The 14,399-nt window shown below is 41.4% G+C and overlaps 1 long non-coding RNA gene across 4 annotated transcripts; it reads right to left on the bottom strand.

Annotated features, from left to right (window-relative positions):
• Positions 1–232: 232 nt before the first annotated feature.
• On the bottom strand, positions 233–13,941 carry LOC132117637 (uncharacterized). Of its 4 annotated transcripts, none has more exons than XR_009425792.1 (5): positions 13,558–13,939; positions 2,385–2,472; positions 1,716–1,919; positions 1,112–1,364; positions 233–485 (listed from the first exon to the last, which is right to left on the bottom strand). It is a non-coding gene; the product is annotated as an uncharacterized LOC132117637 (long non-coding RNA). The 4 variants fall into 4 exon arrangements; XR_009425793.1 differs by lacking the exon at positions 233–485 and having other exon boundaries at positions 939–1,364; positions 13,558–13,664; positions 13,808–13,819; XR_009425791.1 differs by lacking the exon at positions 233–485 and having other exon boundaries at positions 940–1,364; positions 1,716–1,915; positions 2,381–2,472; positions 13,558–13,941.
• Positions 13,942–14,399: the final 458 nt, after the last annotated feature.

The raw sequence follows: 14,399 nt of genomic DNA on the forward strand, positions 1-14,399 counted from the left end.
TGTTAGTTAATACATCAGTCAACAAATGAAACTTTATTATAAAGTGTTACACTAGAAAACTAGGTTTTGCCTGATAGAGAAAAATAAATATGACAAAACCATTAAATTATCAAATTTAAAAATTAGTCAGGAGAGTTAAGTAACCTTGTTTTAAGTGACATTAACCAATTAAGCAAACAGACACAGCTTTATCCACTAAAACATTTATTTAGCTTTCAGTTTCAGTCACCAATTCAAGTAAAAGGATAGATAGATAGATAGATAGATAGATAGATAGATAGATAGATAGATAGATAGATAAACCACTCATTCATTAATTCATTTTGTAGTAGCAGTCCATAGAACAGAATCCAGCAAACTCTTTGTCTGAATAGAAAGCTGTGAAGATGCCCTTCTTTCCAAGACCATCACACATCTGCTGAACTCCAGCTTCACTCTGTATGTCTTCCTCACATCTGGACTGACAGACTTCCAGTCAACCATACCTACACAAGAGAAAAACAAATGTTGAGAGATTCAAACAAGAAGTAACCAATAACTAGAATAAAATATCCAATAAAAAAAGAAGCGCAAGTGTCTGAGAGTGCAAGTCTGCAGCCAGACCCTTCTCCATTATATTATAATACAACTGTACTACTGACTCTTCACTGAGTACAAAAAGTACTTATGCTTCCTGTGCATGGTTCCTAAAAGAATGGAATCAGAAAAAAGTTGACTGGCACTCATCTATACCACAGGTTATACTAACATTTACATTTACATTTATTCATTTAGCAGACGCTTTTATTCAAATCGACTTACAAATGAGGACAAAGTGGAAGCAATCAAAAACAACAAAAAGAGCAATGATATATAAGAGCTATAACAAGTCTCAGATAGCTTAACACAGTACACGTAGCAAGGGCTTTTAAATAATATAATAAATAAAAAGAAAACAGATATAATAGAAAAAGAATAGAGCAAGCTATTTGGTTAATGTGCATCTACCACTCCAACATGTTGGGTTAACTTCAAAAGAGTGAATGTCCTCCGAGTGCACTTTGGGCGATGGTACAGTCAAGGCATGAGGATCTAATACAAGAGGCTAATCATTCAGAGTAAAGTTACTGACAGTGCTTGACTCCATCTTCTAATGTTGACAATGTGCCTCTGAAGGAAAGTCAGTGTCTTTCTCAGGTGTGGTGGATATGTAATGTTGAAAGCAGAATACACACAGAAGGCTGTTATGAAGGCTTCATCAAGGCTGATGCACTGACACACATCTGTTCCATCTTCTGTCACCACACTGAGCCCTCGAACTATGATTGACATTTTACAGTCAGTATCCATCAGGTGTATGGTAGGAAAGGTGTAGCCGGGTCCCCCTTTCATAAAATAAATAAAAAGAATAATGACAACAATAATAATAATAATAAAAATAAAGAGAAAAAAAGAAAACACTTTTCAGATTCATCAGATTCTGTTCCATCCTCTTTGGCTCAGATGGTGTAGCTACATACGTACACTGCAGAACTGCAGAAACAATCAGAAGCTAATGTATAACGTTCACAATATACGATGCATTTCATGTTCTTGTATAGACTGATAAATCTTGCATTGTTTTCTAAAACTATTGACGGATGGGCTAAAAAGGTACAGAAGAATAAAATATTACCTGAAAAGATTTGAAACAAGATATTTTACAGTTGATAAGTTTTTTTTTTTAATATACTCACTCCAGCAGGTGTCCTGAAGTATGTGTATTTTTTGAGTACATCCTCCACAGACATTCCTTCCGTGCTTTCTCAGCGTCTCCAGGAGCATGTTCCTGTCGTGTGGTCTTTGACCGTCGAGGGGTCTGGATGTGTTTTTTGATACTCACTTTATAACACATTCACATGTGCCTCAACAGACACTGAATCCTCCCCAACACAAGCTTCCTTCATCAGAACAACAGAAACAGATCATGCGTAGACCGTGATAGATATGAAAAACATCTAAATACTTGCTTTAGATATAAAAAATAATAAAAACATTGAACTGCATAAACATTAAGATGATGGTCAGGCAGTGAAGAAGTGGAGTACATACTAAAAGGATTTAAATATCTGTAGTACAGTATCTTCCTTACATTAACCTGCACTGAGTGAAAATGTAAAATTGATTAACAGTGCAAAAATAAGTTATGCATATGGCAGTGTGCTTCCATATTCTACAATAACCTGCCAGTGGAGCACGTTCTGCTTTACATTTCAGGTTTAGGAATGTGTCAGATGTGCTTAAAACACAAACTTGACTGATTGTCATTTTCCAGCAAATAAAGATTACAACATCTTGTTACTACAATATTGTGTGTGATTATGCTGATAGAGATAAATCAATGGTTTAAAAACAATGTAACTTACACAGTCATTTCTTTCTATATTTCTCTGAAAAGGGTTCTTCACCACCAGTGTGTTGGCAGCTTGAATATACTCTGCATTAGTTGGACACCTGGCAGAAAGGTAGAAACAAACTCTAAATTAGAGTTTTTTTATTTTGTCTTATCGTCTTCAGATTGTGAATTGATCTTCATACAGTTGTGGCCTTAGCCAAAAAGCTGGTAAGATATGTCGACCAAATTGACTACGCCACCCCCACTATCTGGGATGGGGGACCCCAACAATGATGACTTTAACACAGGCAGTTCAAATAAATGAACCAGAAGTCAGAGTGCAAAAAGTTGATACTTTATTAAAATGACAGATACAATCCTTCACAGATATGGTGGTTGAAATAACCTGATTGGTAGCACTGTTGTTCAGAAAATATTTCACAAACTTACGAGAATAAAACAAACCAAAACCTCAAAAGAACCAAAAACAGATAACACAACAACCCCACTCAATTTAAGAAAACATTAAACAAAAAGCAAAATGAATGAAAACAATGCACCAAACAATCAGAATTAAATTTAAGAAAATTGATAAATTAAAGAAAACAAATGATGAATCTAACCTTTGAATTAAGCTGAAAAATTATAATGCAAATCAAATTATATAATAGAAGACAACGAGAGATATGGCACTCAAAATACTCTTACAAAAGACGTAAGAGTCTCAATACCATCACACATCTGCTGAACTCCAGCTTCACTCTGTATGTCTTCCTCACATCTGGACTGACAGACTTCCAGTCAACCATACCTACACAAGAGAGAAACAAATGTTGAGAGATTCAAACAAGAAGTAACCAATAACTAGAATAAAATATCCAATAAAAAAAGAAGCGCAAGTGTTTGAGAGTGCAAGTCTGCAGCCAGACCCTTCTCCATTATATTATAATACAACTGTACTACTGACTCTTCACTGAGTACAAAAAGTACTTATGCTTCCTGTGCATGGTTCCTAAAAGAATGGAATCAGAAAAAAGTTGACTGGCACTCATCTATACCACAGGTTATACTAACATTTACATTTACATTTATTCATTTAGCAGACGCTTTTATTCAAATCGACTTACAAATGAGGACAAAGTGGAAGCAATCAAAAACAACAAAAAGAGCAATGATATATAAGAGCTATAACAAGTCTCAGATAGCTTAACACAGTACACGTAGCAAGGGCTTTTAAATAATATAATAAATAAAAAGAAAACAGATAGAATAGAAAAAGAATAGAGCAAGCTATTTGGTTAATGTGCATCTACCACTCCAACATGTTGGGTTAACTTCAAAAGAGTGAATGTCCTCCGAGTGCACTTTGGGCGATGGTACAGTCAAGGCATGAAATGAAATGAAAACAATGCACCTAACAATCAGAATTAAATTTAAGAAAATTGATAAATTAAAGAAAACAAATGATGAATCTAACCTTTGAATTAATTAAGCTGAAAAATTATAATGCAAATCAAATTATATAATAGAAGACAACGAGAGATATGGCACTCAAAATACTGTTACAAAAGACGTAAGAGTCTCAATGAGAGGCAAAAGTGAGTTGTAACGCAGTCTATTCCTTACAAACGTCCGTCAATGCTGGCATTCGTAACTCAGCCGAGTATAGACACCAATGATCCTAAAAATACACCTTCTAGGTCTTTAGCACCACCCTTTACATAAATCATCAATAAACTTAACCATGCACTCACGCCGAGCGTTCTCAGATCAACAAGTCATCGGCACAGGAATGATCCTAAAATACATTCACACGTAGCCAAGCCCAGACACAGAGTGGCACTCACACTGCATTCTCCGAACAACAGGTCTTCAGCGCAGGAATAATCCTAAGACACATTTGCGGCACATTATACTAACATATCTCCTATTAAGATCAACTCATAAAAAAACTTGTTTACTCACATTGAATTCAAGTACAGCATTAACACACAAGCAGTTCTTCCAACGCGCCAGTAAAAGGAGAGACCACACACACTCGTGCATTAAGCGGAGAATGAGAACAACGCTCTTTCATTGACACCCGCGAGACTTTAAATGCGGCCGACCCAATCACCTCACCTGCCCACTTAAAGGCATAGCATACTCATTCTGGTTACATCCACCCCCTCTTTAAAAAGTCGCCGTCCCGGTGACAGCGCTTATCCCCATCATACCCATCCTAGTCCCAAGGTCTAAAAGGGACATATAGGCAACTTACGGAGGCTGAATTTTGGGGGGCTTGATCTTCCAAGGGTTGTACCGGCCTTGGCAGATTAAATGGATTTGTATGCTGGCCAGCCCTCGTTCTAACCGACCGACATAAACCAAGTTCTGCCCGCCCCGGCTCAGGTTCCCGTTCTAAATGATCGTAAAGTCCAGGAACTGGCTCTAGGGAGTCTGGGGAATCAAGTACCTGTTCCACTGGACACTGGAAATCTGGGGGATCAATGACTTGTTCAGTTAAACACCTGTCCAACTCCCGCTCACCCACATCTTGCCCAACTACTGCTGGACCTCCCTCCTGGGCTACATGTAGAACCATAGTCTTCTCCTCTGACATTTCTGCTGCCACCCCCAGCTGCTGCCTAGCCTTAACGTACACACAGGCCAAATGGTCCCGATGACTCGCCACCCAGTCTTGAACAGTCACTGGTGTGCTCCCGTCCTCTATCCCTAAAAGGGCATCCACGGGAAGCTTTGGCTTCTGGCCAAACATAAGCTCGTAGGGAGAGTAGCCGGTGGATTGATGGGCGCAGGTATTGTAGGCAAAAAGTAACTGTGGTAAAGACTGAGGCCATACCCTTTTCTTTTCAATGGGCATAGTGCGCAATAGATCATGCAAAGTGCGATTAAACCTTTCGCACTGCCCATTTCCCTCAGGATGATATGCTGTAGTCCTACTCTTTTGGACCCCGTATAGATGACACAGTCGCTTAAGCAATTCTCCCTCAAAATTCCGCCCCTGATCTGAATGGATGCGTTTTGGCACCCCATAAACATAGAACCACCTCTCAGTCAGGATACGGACCACAGTACTTGCCTTTTGGTCTTGAGTTGGATAAGCTTGGGTAAACTTAGAAAACACGTCAGTAACTACGAGCACATTCTCACATCCATTACTTGCCCGCTCCAAGGGTGTAAAGTCAATCGCGAGAATTTCCAAAGGCTTTGAAGCCATCAAATGTCCCATAGTTGTCCTAACTTTAGGGCGTAAGGCCTTAGCGACCTCACAGCGCTCACATTTAATACACCATTGCTCAACATCGTGACGCAGATTGGGCCAGAAACATCTCTCTCTCACCAGAGTGGTTGTCCTCTCTATACCTTGATGCCCGTGATGGTCATGAAGGCCCTCCAACACTTCCTTCCGTAAAACCCCAGGCAACAAAACCTGAAGCACTCTAACCTTTCCTGGAGCCAAAAAAACTTCCCTATACAAAACTCCATCTACCTGTCGAACACGTTTCCACTGGCGAACAAGCTCCATTACTTCCCTAGAAGTAATCCCTAGCTCTTTCATAACAAGTAGGGACCACTTCTCTTCGCCAATATTTCAGAAATGCAGAAATATGCATGTTTGCCGCCTGAAGAGCTTGCATATCTGCCTTCTCACGAGAGGCTAAAGTACAGTCCAAAGCAGAGCTTAAAAAATGGAGTTTCACTCGTTCATTCTGGTTAGTGTTTACATTCCACCTCAAGCGCATGTGAGCTCAGCTTTACAGAAACTCGCTGAGCAGATCACAGACACAGAACAACAACACCCGGACTCTGTTTTAATCATTCTTGGGGACTTTAATAAAGCCAATCTCTCCCGTGAACTGCCAAAATACAGACAGCATGTTACCTGTCCCACCAGAGACAGTAATATACTGGATCACTGTTACACCACAATAAAGGATGCATATCACTCTGTTCCACGAGCAGCTTTGGGACGTTCTGATCACTGTCTGGTTCATCTTATACCATCCTACAAGCAGAAACTTAAATCTGCTAAACCTGTAGTATGGACTGTGAAGAGATGGACCAGCGAAACAGAGCAGGATTTACAATCTTGTTTTGACATCACAGACTGGAGCGTTTTTGAAGCTGCTACCACCGATCTGGACGAACTCACAGAGACTGTAACATCCTATATTAGTTTCTGTGAGGATATATGCATTCCTACCAGGACTTATTTAACATTCAACAATGATAAGCCATGGTTTACAGTAAAACTCAGACACCTTCGTCAGGCCAAAGAGGATGCCTACAGAAATGGGGACAGGGTCTTGTACAATCAGGCCAGGAACACACTGAACAAAGAGATTAGAGCGGCTAAAAAGACCTACGCTAAAAAGTTGGAAGACCAGTTTACTTCCAACAACTCTACTTCAGTTTGGAGAGGACTGAGAGCCATCACAAACTTCAAGACACCATCCCCTTGCACTGAGGCTAATCAACAACTTGCTAACGACCTGAATGAGTTTTATTGTAGATTTGAAACCCCCAACACCCACTCTGACCATCTCCCTACACAACCATTAACACCTCCTGCAATCCCCCTCTCCATACCTCCTGCTCTTCAAATCTGTGAAGATGATGTGCGCCAGGTCTTCAAGAAAAACAAAAGAAGAAAAGCACCAGGCCCAGATGGCGTTACACCAGCCTGTCTGAAAATCTGTGCTGACCAGCTGGCCCCCATCTTTTCACAGATCTTCAACAGATCTCTGGAGTTGTGTGAAGTGCCTTCCTGCTTCAAACGCTCCACCATAATCCCCATTCCAAAGAAACCCAAGATAACAGGACTTAACGACTACAGACCTGTGGCTCTAACGTCTGTCGTCATGAAGTCGTTTGAAAAACTGGTTCTGGCTTATCTGAAGGACATCACTGGACCCTTACTGGACCCCCTGCAGTTTGCGTACCGAGCAAACAGGTCCGTGGATGATGCAATCAACATGGCATTGCACTTCATCCTGCAACATCTGGACAAAACAGGGACTTATGTGAGGATCCTGTTTGTGGACTTTAGTTCGGCTTTCAACACCATCATCCCAACAACCCTCCAGACCAAACTGACCCAGCTCTCTGTTCCTAGCTCTATCTGTCAGTGGATCACCAGCTTTCTGACAGATAGGCAACAGTTAGTGAGACTGGGGAAATTCATGTCAAACAGCTGCTCCACCAACACTGGTGCCCCTCAGGGATGTGTTCTCTCCCCTCTGCTCTTCTCCCTGTACACCAACGACTGCACCTCTAAAGACCCCTCTGTCAAGCTCCTGAAGTTTGCAGACGACACTACAGTCATCGGCCTCATCCAGGATGGTGACGAGTCTGCTTACAGACAGGAGGTTGAGCAGCTGGCTGTCTGGTGCAGTCTTAACAACCTGGAGCTGAACACGCTCAAAACAGTGGAGATGACTGTGGACTTTAGGAGAAACCCCCCTGCACTTTCCCCACTCACCATCATGAACAGCACTGTGGCTGCAGTGGAGTCATTCAGATTCCTGGGAACCACCATCTCTCAGGACCTGAAGTGGGACAATCACATTGGCTCCATTGTGAAAAAAGCCCAACAAAGGTTGTACTTCCTTCGCCAGCTGAGGAAATTTAACCTGCCACAGGAGCTGCTGAAACAGTTCTACTCAGCCGTCATTGAGTCAGTTCTGTGTACTTCAATTACTGTCTGGTTTGGTTCAGCTACAAAATCAGATATCAGAAGACTACAGAGAACTGTTCGGACTGCTGAAAGGATTATTGGTGCTCCCCTGCCCACCCTCCAAGAACTGTACACATCCAGAGTGAGGAAAAGGACTCAGAAAATCACTCTGGATCCCTCACATCCAAGTCACCCCATCTTTGAACTTTTGCCATCTGGCCGGCGCCTCAGAGCCGCAAATACAAGAACAGCAAGGCACAAGAATAGTTTCTTTCCCCAGGCAATCTACCTCATGAACAGTTAAATGTTTCCCACTTAAACTTATGCTTATGCAAAAATGTGCAATATCCTTATATTTATTTGTTACCCCTCCATCCTAGAACATTTCTGCATCTCACTCAAACCTATTCCATTATCATTTATAGCACAATTGTTTATACACTTATTTATTTGCCAATTTGTAATTCTCCTGGAAATTTTTTTTTTTTTGTCTGTGTGTTGTTGTCTCTGTTTACTGGAAGCTTATGTCACTAAAACAAATTCCTTGTATGCGCAAGCCAGCAAGTATTCCCGAAACTTCTCGGAGACGGCCCACTTAAGGGCCAAGAGCTCCAATTTCATTGAACTGTAGTTTAACATATTTCTTTCTGCAGGGCGCAGACCCCGACTGGCGTAAGCGATAGGCCTCCGCTGCCCCTCCTGTTCTTGAGACAATACGGCACCAAGGCCGACCTGGCTAGCGTCTATCTCTAACACAAATGGCTTAGTGAAATCAGCATAGCCTAAAACTGGGGCCTCTACCAGCGACTTCTTCAAAGCCACAAAGGCATTCTCCACAACTTTGGTCCACCGTCCTTCCAGCAGAGTATTAGTACCTGAACCCCGCTTCTTTCCCTTACCTTGGAGCTCCCCTACTAATCGGTGTAGAGGTGCTGCTAATTGAGCAAAACCCTCTACAAACCTTCTGTAGTATGATGCAAAACCCAAAAAGGAGCGTAACTCCAAAAGATTACTGGGCCGCTTCCAGTTTGCTACAGCGCTGATCTTCTCTGGGTCAGTAGACACTCCCTGGGAGGAAATTATGTGGCCAAGTACCTAACCCTTTTTTGGAAAAAATGGCATTTCTGGAACTTCAATTTCAGATTATTTTGCTGAAGACGTCCCAAAACCATCTCCAACCGCTGAAGATGTTGTTCAAAGGAACCAGAAAAGATGACAACGTCATTCAAATATAGCAAAAGTGACTGGAACCGTTGATCACCAAAAATTCTCTCCATAATCACTGGAACTTGGTTGTACCCACTCGCCAAGTCAAGAGTAGAAAACCACTTAGCACCTGTTAGCGCATAAAACGATTCCTCAATCCTTGGAAGTGGGTAAGCATCTTTCCGTGTTTTTGCATTGAGTTGGCGGTAATCAACACAAAGACGGATACTCTCATCTTTTTTTGCACAATCACAATAGGTGATGAGTAGGGACTACAATTAGGCCGAACTACACCCTGTTCAAGCAGCTCACTAATATGAGTTTTGACTTGCTCATACTGAGAGGGGGGCAACCGACGATACCACTGCCGAACAGGAGCATTGTCTAGCACTGGAATCTCATGTTGGACTAGGTGAGTACACCCCAAGTCACCCTCTTTTTTACTAAACACGGAACTAAAATGGGTCAAAAGGCATTTAGCCTGCTGAGACTGAGCAGTGGATAACGAAGGCCATGACGCCTCATTAAAATCCAAGGATAACCCGCTACCTGCCTCCATGACCTGATTACAACTCACCATGTCCTGACTATTCACACTCTCCTCCAACTCCGGTTCCAGAACTGACTGCAGATTGACCATATACAGCTGGCCTAAAAGAGTTTTTGGCCTAAGCCATTGGTCCTTCTCTCCCAAATTTACTACAGGAACATGAACTACACCCTGCTCTACTGGTAATAAACTCTTTGAGATAAGGATATTCGCAGGTAGTGCCCCTTCCTCCCCTATTGGGGGCTCCAAGAATACAGAAGTAATAACACGTGCCATACCTTGACAACCATTTATAGGAACCCATTGAAGGGAACCCGCTGACACTCGTATAGCTGGTCCTGCCCTTACAACTGCCTTCCCCAAGAACCCAGACTCAGCAGTCAGAGCTAAACTTTGGCACTCCAAAAGGGCCTGCTTCCACTCCTTCCCTACTTGCTTAACCGTGAGGGAGGAAAATAAACGCTCTTCATATTGACAGAAAAGCTCTTGATAGCAACAGTTCAAAACATTCATGCCCAAAAGACCTGGGACTGCAAGCTTTTGTTGCCGTATAAGAGGATCTAGTGGATCTCTCATAATTAGTATCCCCATTTTAGGTAGAATTTTACCCAAAACCTCGACTTCCAGCTCCAAGTAGCCACAATAGGGAATGTCCAGCCCATTAGCAGCCTTCAACCGTAACCAGCTACAAGGTTTCAAACATTCCCTGATATGCAATGGAAATGCAGACTCAAAGAAGCTCTCTGTGACCATTGACCCCACAGATCCAGTGTCCAGTAAGCAGGGAGTTTTCACACCCCTAAAACAAACTTCCACTATAGGGCACTGCCCAATAAGTTGGACCATATCTTCCTCAAATACCCCTTTTGAGCCAAAAGAACCCCCCTCTGGTGCCAAGCTCCCAACACCAGAGGGTGCTAGTTTCCCGGCTGCACTGGGGTTTCCTGTACAACCGTTTGACCTTGCACATGAGATGACTGTCCCTGGCCAATTCCTACCCCCTCTCTCACACTCACGTGCATGCCTGTTAAGTCAGATCTGCAAAACCTTGCAATATGACCAGCTTTATTGCAACGCATGCAGATTGGCTTACCGTCGGCTTGGAAACGGGCAGAACCCAGCCTGGAGCCAACAGCACCCCCTACAGGATTTGATGGATTTATACTCAAGTGCTTTAAAATAGCATCCAGCTGCGCCTGTTGTTTACGGAGACAATCTTTAAGCTCGCCCAATTCATTAGTGGATTCGGAGGAAAATCGATTTGACCTATACGTCTCCACCACCTGAACGTCTGCAGCGCAAGAATGAGCTCGAGATCTTACACTAGGGGTGTCTCCCTCGTCTGCCCACCATATAGCCTCAGCACGAACCTCCAGAAATGACATCTCAGCATTTAACCGCACCTGTCGTTTCAGCTCCCTACGAAGGGTATTATCACGCATATGTTCAATAAACTGATCACGTAATGTGTGGTCTGGGTTACAAATACCTGTCAAGTTCTTACGTTTCATTGCCTCCATTAGAGCCATGAGGGCGTGCGAGTATTCACGGAGCAACTCTCCCTCCAGCTGGCGGCGTTGAAAAAACTGCTTCTGCAAACCAACCAAAGACTGAGAACAACCATACATATCAAGCAAGATTGTAAAGATTTTTTCAGGATCATCCCTATCACTAGAAGGGTGAGCCTTAGCTCCTCCATCTAAAAGATCATAGACGAACAAAGCTTTCTTGGCCACAGGGACTGGACGAACTATCAAAGACCGACGTACTTCTTCAACCCAATCTTCCACCGTCAATAGATCAATAGACCTCCTCCCAGAAAACCTGGGATACTTTCTTTCATGTGGAACATAAAGATACCGTTCAGATACCGGAATGTTAGCAGATGGACGGGCACCAACATCACGTCTAGGACTAGCAGGTTGAGCCTCATCAACAACCTCCACGGGCCTCCTTACGAGTTCTTGTCGAAGTTGCTGGTTATCTGTCTGCAATTGTTGTACCAATTCAGTCAAGACTTTAAGTTGTTCCTCCATAATGATCTGTAACTTACACACAAAAGCAACCCAGAAAACAACTGACGATGGATGAGGATCACTGCTCGTAACAAAATAAAATTTTCGGTCTTTTGCAACCACCGTTTCTTTCCCCACCCCACAAAATACACACTTTAAAACAACACAACCATTTGCACTCAGCCTTCTTTAATATATGACCCTGCCGACTAGGCCAAGTGTGGCCTTAGCCAAATAGCTGGTAAGAAATGTCGACCAAATTGACTACGCCACCCCCACTATCTGGAATGGGGGACCCTAACAATGATGACTTTAACACAGGCAGTTCAAATAAATGAACCAGAAGTCAGAGTGCAAAAAGTTGATACTTTATTAAAATGACAGATACAATCCTTCACAGATATGGTGGTTGAAATAACCTGATTGGTAGCACTGTTGTTCAGAAAATATTTCACAAACTTACGAGAATAAAACAAACCAAAACCTCAAAAGAACCAAAAACAGATAACACAACAACCCCACTCAATTTAAGAAAACATTAAACAAAAAGCAAAATGAATGAAAACAATGCACCAAACAATCAGAATTAAATTTAAGAAAATTGATAAATTAAAGAAAACAAATGATGAATCTAACCTTTAAATTAATTAAGCTGAAAAAGTATAATGCAAATCAAATTATATAATAGAAGACAACGAGAGATATGGCACTCAAAATAAACAAATCAAACTAAAATCATAAACTGGAAAACACACCACATGGGAGGAAACAAAAATCAAAACCCAATAAAAATCAAAACCAATCAAACCATATATCAAACACACAAACCAATAAGACCTCCCATACAGTGGTACACCAGTAAATAGACAGAAAGATTTCAAAAAATGAATACCATAAAAACGCTACAACGATGACATGATTATCCAATTAACGAAATGAAACAAAATAAATCACAATTTCAGTGGGAAAAGAAACGATGACCACCGCCCAAAGAAAGTTTTGAAACCTGTAATTAAAACCAATTCACATTTTATTACCCATAAGAATCAACATATTCTATCTTAAAACAAACGTGTAAAATACTCACGTACTCAATACACTATAGTTCACTTGGTTGGCTGAGACGTAAGAGTCTCAATGAGAGGCAAAAGTGAGTTGTAACGCAGTCTATTCCTTACAAACGTCCGTCAATGCTGGCATTCGTAACTCAGCTGAGTATAGACACCAATGATCCTAAAAATACATCTTCTAGGTCTTTAGCACCACCCTTTACATAAATCATAAATAAACTTAACCATGCACTCACGCCGAGCGTTCTCAGATCAACAAGTCATCGGCACAGGAATGATCCTAAAATACATTCACAGGTAGCTAAGCCCAGACACAGAGTGGCACTCACACTGCATTCTCCGAACAACAGGTCTTCAGCGCAGGAATAATCCTAAGACACATTTGCGGGCACATTATACTAACATATCTCCTATTAAGATCAACTCATAAAAAAACTTGTTTACTCACATTGAATTCAAGTACAGCATTAACACACAAGCAGTTCTTCCAACGCGCCAGTAAAAGGAGAGACCACACACACTCGTGCATTAAGCGGAGAATGAGAACAACGCTCTTTCATTGACACCTGCGAGACTTTAAATGCGGCCGACCCAATCACCTCACCTGCCCACTTAAAGGCATAGCATACTCATTCTGGTTACACAGTTGTAATAGCAGAGGCGGTAATAATTATTATACTTACAGGATGTATTCTGTACTCTATTGTACAAAAAGGACGCAGATATAAACTATCATCTCTGAAGGATTCGCCGTCGATGCGGTCATCGTTTTGTCTCACTGTACATATGTCTGTCAACAACAATAAACTAATTACTAAAGCTGCAAGATATAACGCAAAGGAAAAATTATGATCGTATTGTAACAAACTTATCTTAATATACATATTTGTGGTATATAAAGTATAGATAAACGTATAAACGATGAATAATTACCTCACGTCTTATCGCTGCCACCTTGTCTAAGGAAATGACGTAAATGTATATTTACTGCTGATTTGCCAGCACAGTAAAACTCCTTTCACCAATGAGAAACCTTTTGCCACGCCCCTACCTTTCGGCGCTCCCATTGCTCCAGGCTGCAGCTACCCCTGTCTCAATTAAACTGCAATCAGGATAGTAAAAAGAAAGACCTGTAAAGACAAAAGTAACATTTTGAGAGTTGTGAAATTATAATTCTAAATAATCTTGTTTTATAAATTGATGTCTGTTAGGTCAGTGTGTACTTACTTACAGTAATACATTTTAAAACATGTAGCCTAGTCATTGTTAACCACTACGTTAAAGCAATGTAGTTCGATCAAGATAAACAACATCAGATATTTAGAAACGTTGTTTAATTTGTAAATATATTGTCTGTACATTGTAATGCATCTTTCTCTTCTTATAATTTAGAAATATCTAAAGCAGTATATTCTTCAGCGACTTCATGATCGTTTAGTTCAGGGATTCCCAAAGTGTGTTGGTGCGCGAGAGGAAAAATGTAATGGCGGTCTGTGTTTTTTTTTAATGGGATTTTACCATACAA

This window comes from Carassius carassius, chromosome 37 (genome assembly GCF_963082965.1).
Source record: "Carassius carassius chromosome 37, fCarCar2.1, whole genome shotgun sequence".
Classification (NCBI taxonomy): domain Eukaryota; kingdom Metazoa; phylum Chordata; class Actinopteri; order Cypriniformes; family Cyprinidae; genus Carassius; species Carassius carassius.